The sequence below is a fragment of the Canis lupus genome, chromosome 19 (assembly GCF_011100685.1).
Source record: "Canis lupus familiaris isolate Mischka breed German Shepherd chromosome 19, alternate assembly UU_Cfam_GSD_1.0, whole genome shotgun sequence".
Lineage (NCBI taxonomy): Eukaryota > Metazoa > Chordata > Mammalia > Carnivora > Canidae > Canis > Canis lupus.
In genome coordinates, this window is record NC_049240.1 from 24548618 (window position 1) to 24555655 (window position 7038).

General features: G+C 49.1%; 1 long non-coding RNA gene across 4 annotated transcripts; it reads left to right on the forward strand.

Moving 5' to 3' along the window:
• The first annotated feature begins 559 nt into the window (after positions 1–559).
• LOC102153535 lies at positions 560–6539 on the forward strand. Of its 4 annotated transcripts, none has more exons than XR_005374035.1 (3): positions 560–610; positions 928–1020; positions 1746–6539. It is a non-coding gene; the product is annotated as an uncharacterized LOC102153535 (long non-coding RNA). The 4 variants fall into 4 exon arrangements; XR_005374037.1 differs by lacking the exon at positions 560–610 and having other exon boundaries at positions 713–1020; positions 1746–4308; positions 4958–6539; XR_005374036.1 differs by lacking the exon at positions 560–610 and having other exon boundaries at positions 713–1020; positions 1746–3198; positions 4084–6539.
• The last annotated feature ends 499 nt before the right edge of the window (positions 6540–7038 follow it).

A 7038-nucleotide genomic window follows, 5' to 3' on the forward strand; every position in this document is an offset into this window, starting at 1 on the left:
GGGCTCCCAGGCTGGATTTCTAAAGTTGGTCACGTGAATCCTTTCCCTCCCCCTCGTCTCCATTTACGCGGAGGGACGCGGCGCCCACGAGGCCGGGCCGCTCTGTTCCAGGGGCGCCCGGTCCAGTGATGGAGCCAGACCCCAAACGGGCCGGCAGAGAGCAGCGCCGAGGGTGCCAGGGCGGGGGTTCCCACAGGTCACCCAGCCCGCAGGAGGCCCTCTGGGAAGGCTTCCCGAGGAGGCTGGGGAGGCCGGGCCCGGGTGCGCTCGGGGCGCAGGGCGAGGGCTCCGGGAGCGCGGGGCGGGGGGCGGGGCGAGGGGCGGGGGCGGGGCGCGGCCCCGGGGCTCTCCCTCCGGCCCTGCCTCTCGCCGCCGTGCGCCGCGTCCTCCTCCGGGCGGTCCTCCTCCGGGCGGTCCTCCTCCGGGCGGTCCTCCTCCGGGCGGTCCTCCCACCGTCCCGCGGCGCGGAGCTCGGAAGCGGAAGGCGGCTCCCGCGGAGGGCGGCCCGCACGCCCGGCCCCGCCCCCGGCCCCGCCCCCGGCCCCGCCCCCGGCCCCGCCCCCGCCCTCCCCGGCGTCTGCAGGCTGCGCGCCTCCCGCTGAGTCAGCCGGTGAGTCAGCGCCGCCCGCCGCGTCTGGGGGTTGGGGGAGCGGGCGGGGGCGGGGGGAGGGACGGGGGGAGGGACGGGCCGGGGGGTGGGGGGGAGGGGAAGGGCAAGGGCAAGGTCCGAAGTCAGGCTTCCAGTTCTTTGGCCTGCCGGCCGGATGTGGCCTGCTTTATGATTTTTGTTGAGCTCGGGAGCCGAGAACGGTTTTACATTTTGTAACTGTTGAAAAATACGAAGAGATTATTTTGTAACAAAATTATGTAAAATTCTAACTTCAGCGTCCATGAAGTTTTACTGGAACATTTGTTATGTCTGTCCAGGACTGCTGTGCAGAACATCAGAGTTGAGCAATTATGAGAGACCGTGTGGCCCCCGAAGCCTGAAGCGTGTACTATGTACCTGAACCTTCACAGGTTTGCTGCCCACATTGGGGGCTGGGGGCTGGGGGCTGGGGGCTGGTGCTCAGGGCCCTGACTGTTAAGCAGGCAGCTCTGTCTTTGCAGATCTTGCGCGGGGAGAGGGTGGTGGGCCTCCATCCTTATGGGGGCTTCCCACCCTGGGGAGCCATTCCCGCCCCACTAGGTCTTACCCCAGGGTTTGCCAACCAGCAGGAGAGCCGCCCTTACCTGCACTCCAGGCCACCCGCTGTGGGGCAGCGAAGTGGTGGTTGCTCCCCGTTACCCATTAACCAGCTAGTTTGAACACACAGTATCAAGGAAGTCAGGCTGCACATTTATTGCCTTGTTGCTCCGGGGAACGTGACAGGCCCCATGATCTGCAGCCCTGGAAAAGCCATCTTGGTGATCCAGGTTCTGGCCTTATGCCAGTTGTTGTTTAGGGCAGGCTTTTTGAAACTTTTTTTTTAACCTCAACCCTCAGTAAGAAATATATTTTACATTGCAGCCAAGTTTCACAAAACTATCTGCTCCATTACAGTTGATGTACTCTTGCCATTGTCTGTTCCTTTTCTGTTTTTTAAAAATGATGATCATGAAAAAAATAAAAAATAAAAAAAATAAAAATGATGATCATGAAACACAAAATTGACTTTCTCAACTACTAATAGGTTGCAACCTATTGCAATATGAAAAATGTGTTTGATGGTATCAAGACATGTCTTATCTATTCTCTTTTTCAGTACGAAGCACAACAGAAAAGGGCCTCCTTCACCTGTTGGCGGAGACTTCCTAGTTCTCAATCTTCATGACTCCCCTTGCCGCCCTTGACGTAAGACAGAACCTCCGTAAGCAAGAAATCCACATACCTGTTTGCTTATATGCAATGTGCATTGAATCCTGGTAACTGTGATTACCCGGAGTAGGGGAGGATAAGAGGAATTGGGGATAGGAAGAGGACTTGCTCTTCACTCAAGTGCTGTTTGAATTCTGTCACATACATATTACTTTGCATTTTTTATTTAAAAACATTTCAAGCCTACTGAAGGGTGTTAGGAACACCTGTAAGTGTCCTGTACCCACCAACAAGTTCATGCATTCTACCTCCCTCCCACTCCATTCTCCTCACCCCCACCCTGCAGACCTCTTCAACCACCCCCAGGAGTGAAGGAGACCTCAGAATGCTTAACATTCTCAGCAGGGGGCAGTGCTAACAACTGATAGGTCAGAAGGCCAGTTGAAAGTTGGTTGCCATCCCATAGACTGTTGACCAGCATGTGGACTTTTTATTTTGCAAATTTAGACTTACAAAAAAGTTGCCAGGATAGCACCCTCTGCTCAGATTCCCCTAATGTTAACTAACCACGGTAGAAGGACCAAAGCCAGGGGATTAACAATGATACAACACTGTTCACTCATCTACTAACTTTATTTGAATTTTGCCAAATGTCCCACTAGCATCCTTTTCTGGTCTAGGACCCCGTTCAAACCCCACGCGGCATCTAGTTGTCCTGTTCCCTTCCACTCCTACCTGGGACAATCCTCCATCTCTCCTTTCAGTGCAACGCTTTGGCCAGTTCTTTTGTAGGACAGATCTCACTGTTTTCTCCTTACTAGATTGAAGTCGTCATGCATTTTTGGCAAGAATACCACAGAAGTGATGTGCCCTTCTCAGGATACGGTATCAGGTGGTGTTGGTGTGGCTAGTACCGGTCATAATGATTTTGATCACTTGGTAAAAGTGGTGTCTCCCTGAGGTTTCTCTGCTATAAAGTCACTGTTTTCCTTTGTAATTAATAAATATTCTGTGGGGAGATGCTTTGTGACTATATAAATATCCTATCCCCTTCATACTTTTTCCCACTAATTTAGTATCCCTTGAGGATTCTTGTTTGCAACAGTTACTGCCGTAGCTTTTACCAAATAGTGATTTTTCTATTTCCACTGTTCTTTCTCCATTAATGGGAATTCTGCTGTAAAAAGAAATTGTCTCTTTCCCCCATTTATGTACCTCAGTCCATTATCTTTCTATCGTTATGGATGGTCTCTTAGATATTACTATTATTTTGTGCTCCTATGATACCAGAGTTGGCTATTGAGAGCTTGTCTGAGGTAGCCCCTGTGCTCTTTGACACACCGCCATCATTCCTGGAGCACTTCCTTACTGTCTGGCACAAGATGTTCCAGGCCCATCTGGTAATTTTCCTCCCAGCCCAGGAGTCAACAGTTTCTCTATGAGCCCTGGTTTGTTTTCGTGGAGAATGGTATTTAGAAAGTAGGGTCTAGGCACCAATCAGATTTAACTTGGTTGAATGAGAATGCCAAACTGGACTGGCCTTCAGAAGAGCTTGGGAAGGAGAGAGGCAAACTGTGTAGGGCAGAGAGGGGAGGTGAGAAGCTAAGACACAAACAGACACTGAGGTTGAGAGAGAGTGCAGAGCAGTGTGAGCCAAGGGAGGGAGGGCAGCGTGACTGTTCAGTCCTTGGCTGGGAGTACCCTTGGGAAGCATAGCCTCCATGCAAATATAAGGAAGGATTCAGAAAAAAACCATCAGCAAAACAAGAAAAGAAAACCTATGGAATGGGAGAAGATAGTTGCAAATGACATATCTGATAAAGGATTGATATTCAAAGTATATGATGAACTTCTATAACTCAACACCAAAAAACCCCGAATAATCATTTAAAATGTACAGAGGACTTGAACAGATACTTCTCCACAGAAAAAATACAGATGACCAACATCACTGATCATCAGGGAAATGTAAATTAAAACCACAATGAGCTATCACTTCACACCATTTGAGAATGGCTCAAAAACTCAAAATGCAAGACTCAAAAACATAAGAAATCACAAATGTTGGTGAGGATGTGGAGAGAAGGGGACCTTGGTGCACTGTTGGTGGGAATGCAAATTGTGTAGCCATTGTGGAAAACGGCATGGAGGTTCCTGAAAAAATGAAAATAGTATTACCATCTGACCCAATACCATATGATCCGAATACCCACTACTGGGTATTTACCCAAAGAAAACAATAACACTAACTCAGAAATATATATGCACCCCTATCTTTATTGTAGCATTATTGACAATGTCCAAGATGCACAAGCCACCCAAGTCAATCCGTAGATGAATGGATAAAGAAGAAGTGGTATATATACAGCAGAATATTATAAAAGAGAATGACATAAAAGAATGGCACAAGATGTTCCAGGAGCATCTGGTAATTTCAAGCCATAAAAAAGAATGAAATCTTGCCATTGATGACAACATGCATGGATCTAGAGGGTATTATGCTAAGTGAGGTAAGTTAAATCCCATATGATTGTACTTATGTGCAGAATCAAAAGAACAAAGAAAATAGATCCATAGATACAGGGAACAAACTAATGGTTGCTGGGTAAGGGAGTGGGCAAACATGAGTGAAGTGGGGTGGGGGATATAGACTTCCAGTTTGGGAATGAGTAAGTCATGGGAATAAAAAGGGATGCATAGGGAATGTCATCAATGGCATTGTAACACGTTGTATGGTAATAGATGGGAACTACGCTTGTGAGCATACATGTAGACTTATGGAGTCACTATTTTGTACATCGGAAACTAAAGTCACACTGTGTATCAACTATACTTCAATTAAAAAAACAAGGAGGAGCACCTGGGTAGCTCAGTAGCTTGAGCATCCCACTCTTGATTAGGGCTCAGGTCAGGATCTGAGGTCTGTGATGCAGCCCAGTGTCAGGATCTGCACTCAGCAGGGAGTCTGCTGGAGATTCTTGCTCTCCCTCTCCTTCTGCTTCTCTCCTCTTTCTAAAATAAATACATCTTAAAAAGAAAAAAATGCCTCACACCCTCCCCCCAATCAAGGAACACTGGGCTGCAGGCAGAGCTTGTGCTGGGGTATATACCTGGGGCCTGAAGTTGGGAGGAAGAGGACTTACCATTTTTATCTTACAGTGTTTCCTTTTGTCAAACTGAAGAACAATGGAAGGGACGCAGATGACTAGTGCAGTGGGGTTCACCCAGCACAAACAGGTCTTTGCATGGAGGGGCCAGTTGCTTTGCGGTTCCAAATGCTGAGATCCTTGGGGCTCAGAGGGAGTACAGCTATCAAACTCCTCTGCTTGTTACCCACAGCAAGAAGTACATCTTACAATGTGTCCTAACATATAGATACCTGTTCAACTTATATCAATACCCACTCTTGTGATGTATGACACAAGCTGTTTTCCTAGGCAGGTTACTTCCCGCTAGTTTCATTCCCTTACATACTAACGAATGGATCTTAACCTACAGTTTGAAGAACACCCTCCAGGACAAACTCTTACTGTGCAGACAGGGTAACTGAGGCCTAAGAAGGGAATGGAGTGTCCCAAATGCTATGGCTTTTCGAGATGACCATTTTACTTAATGACCTTTCAAACAATGCTACATTTGTATAGCTACTGGAGGGAAATAGGTCTGGATAATGAGAGTGTGAAGAGCTAGATGAAATTAGGTTGAGGGTCTTGAACCAGAGACTTGCTGGCCTTATTCCATAGCCCCAAATTCCTAATGTTGGAGGCCTAATGTTGGGCTCTTTGAAACTAAATAAATGTTTTATCCTTCACATGTCCCTTCATGACTTACTCAGCAAAAGCTCTGGGAAGGTACTAGGCAGAGGCCCGCCTGCAGGAGGAAGGTGTGAGTGCCTTGCCCTCAGGGTGCTCCCGAGAGAGTGTCCTTGGGAGGCAGACAGACAAGCAGCCACAGAGGACCTTGCAGGAAGAGATGTACAGGGTGGGGGTGGGGCACGTTGAGGATTTGGGGCCTGGAGAGCAAAGTGTGATGGAAATGACAAGGAGGGGCTGGAGACACAGAAGCTTCATGATGGAGGCCTTGTCTGCCTGCCACCCAACAGAGTTTAAACTTCATCCTGTGGGCAGTGGGGGCCGGTGATGGTGCTCTGAGAAGAGGCGGTCACCTGGCCAGATTTGTATCCTTTACACTGACTCCTATAGCCACAGGAAGCTGGTGGCCATGACACTGCGGTACATGGAAGCTACCCTGTGAGGTGACCCAGGTCTAGAAAAAGGAAGCTGGAGTTTGCAGTGAACAGCTGACAGCAAGAGCAGACCATCTGAGGCATGAAGGCAACTTTGCTACCCCCACCCCCACCCCAAGTATAGAGACCATGTGCGCTTTTCTAAAGACATGGCCCTGACATCAGAGAGACTTCTCAAACCCACTATCCTGAGGGTCTGCCCTAGAGAATCACACCAGCCGGAGCTCCAGAACTCAGTCCCTGAGCCCCTCTGTTGGGCTAGGCACTTGAGCACAAGGTGGAGTGTCACAGTGAAAAAGACATGCAGTACTGTGCCGCGCGGACCTGGGTTCGACTCCTGCCTCTTCCACATAAAATTAGGTGACTTTAGGAAAGTTGGTTAACTTTGCCCTGGATTATGTATAGTTTCCTCATTGTCCAACAGGGAGCAGGGGGTAAGTGTGGATGAGTTAATGTGTTTGAAGTCTGCTATAAATCCCAAATCCACTCTTGTAATTTCCTTTTATTTTTTTATTTTTATTTTTTTAAAGATTTTATTTATTTATTCACGAGAGACACACACAGAGGCAGAGACACAGGCAGAGGGAGAAGCAGGCCCCATGCAGGGAGCCTGATGTGGGACTCAATCCTGGGTCTCCAGATCATGCCCTGGGCCCAAGGTGGTGCGCTAAACTGCTGTGGGCTGCCCTCAGAATTTCCTTTTAAAGATGAGAAGGCCAAGGTCAGAGAGGTTAAGTGACTTGCCCAAGGCTATCCCGGGGGTGGCACCTGGAGCCCCAGGGTGGTCTGATTGTATGCAGCCCCTGTTCCTTCTGGGAGCTAGTGTTTCTCCATGCTGCGCGATTCTACAGCAAGCAGAGCCCTGCTGTCCGCACCCAGCCTGAAACGACGTGTGACTGTTCACCTAGTCCCAGGGGCCAGAGTGGGTAGCGATGAGTCACCCCAAGCAGCTCCAACAAAGAGACCCCTCCTCCCCAGCCAGCAGCTGGGCTGA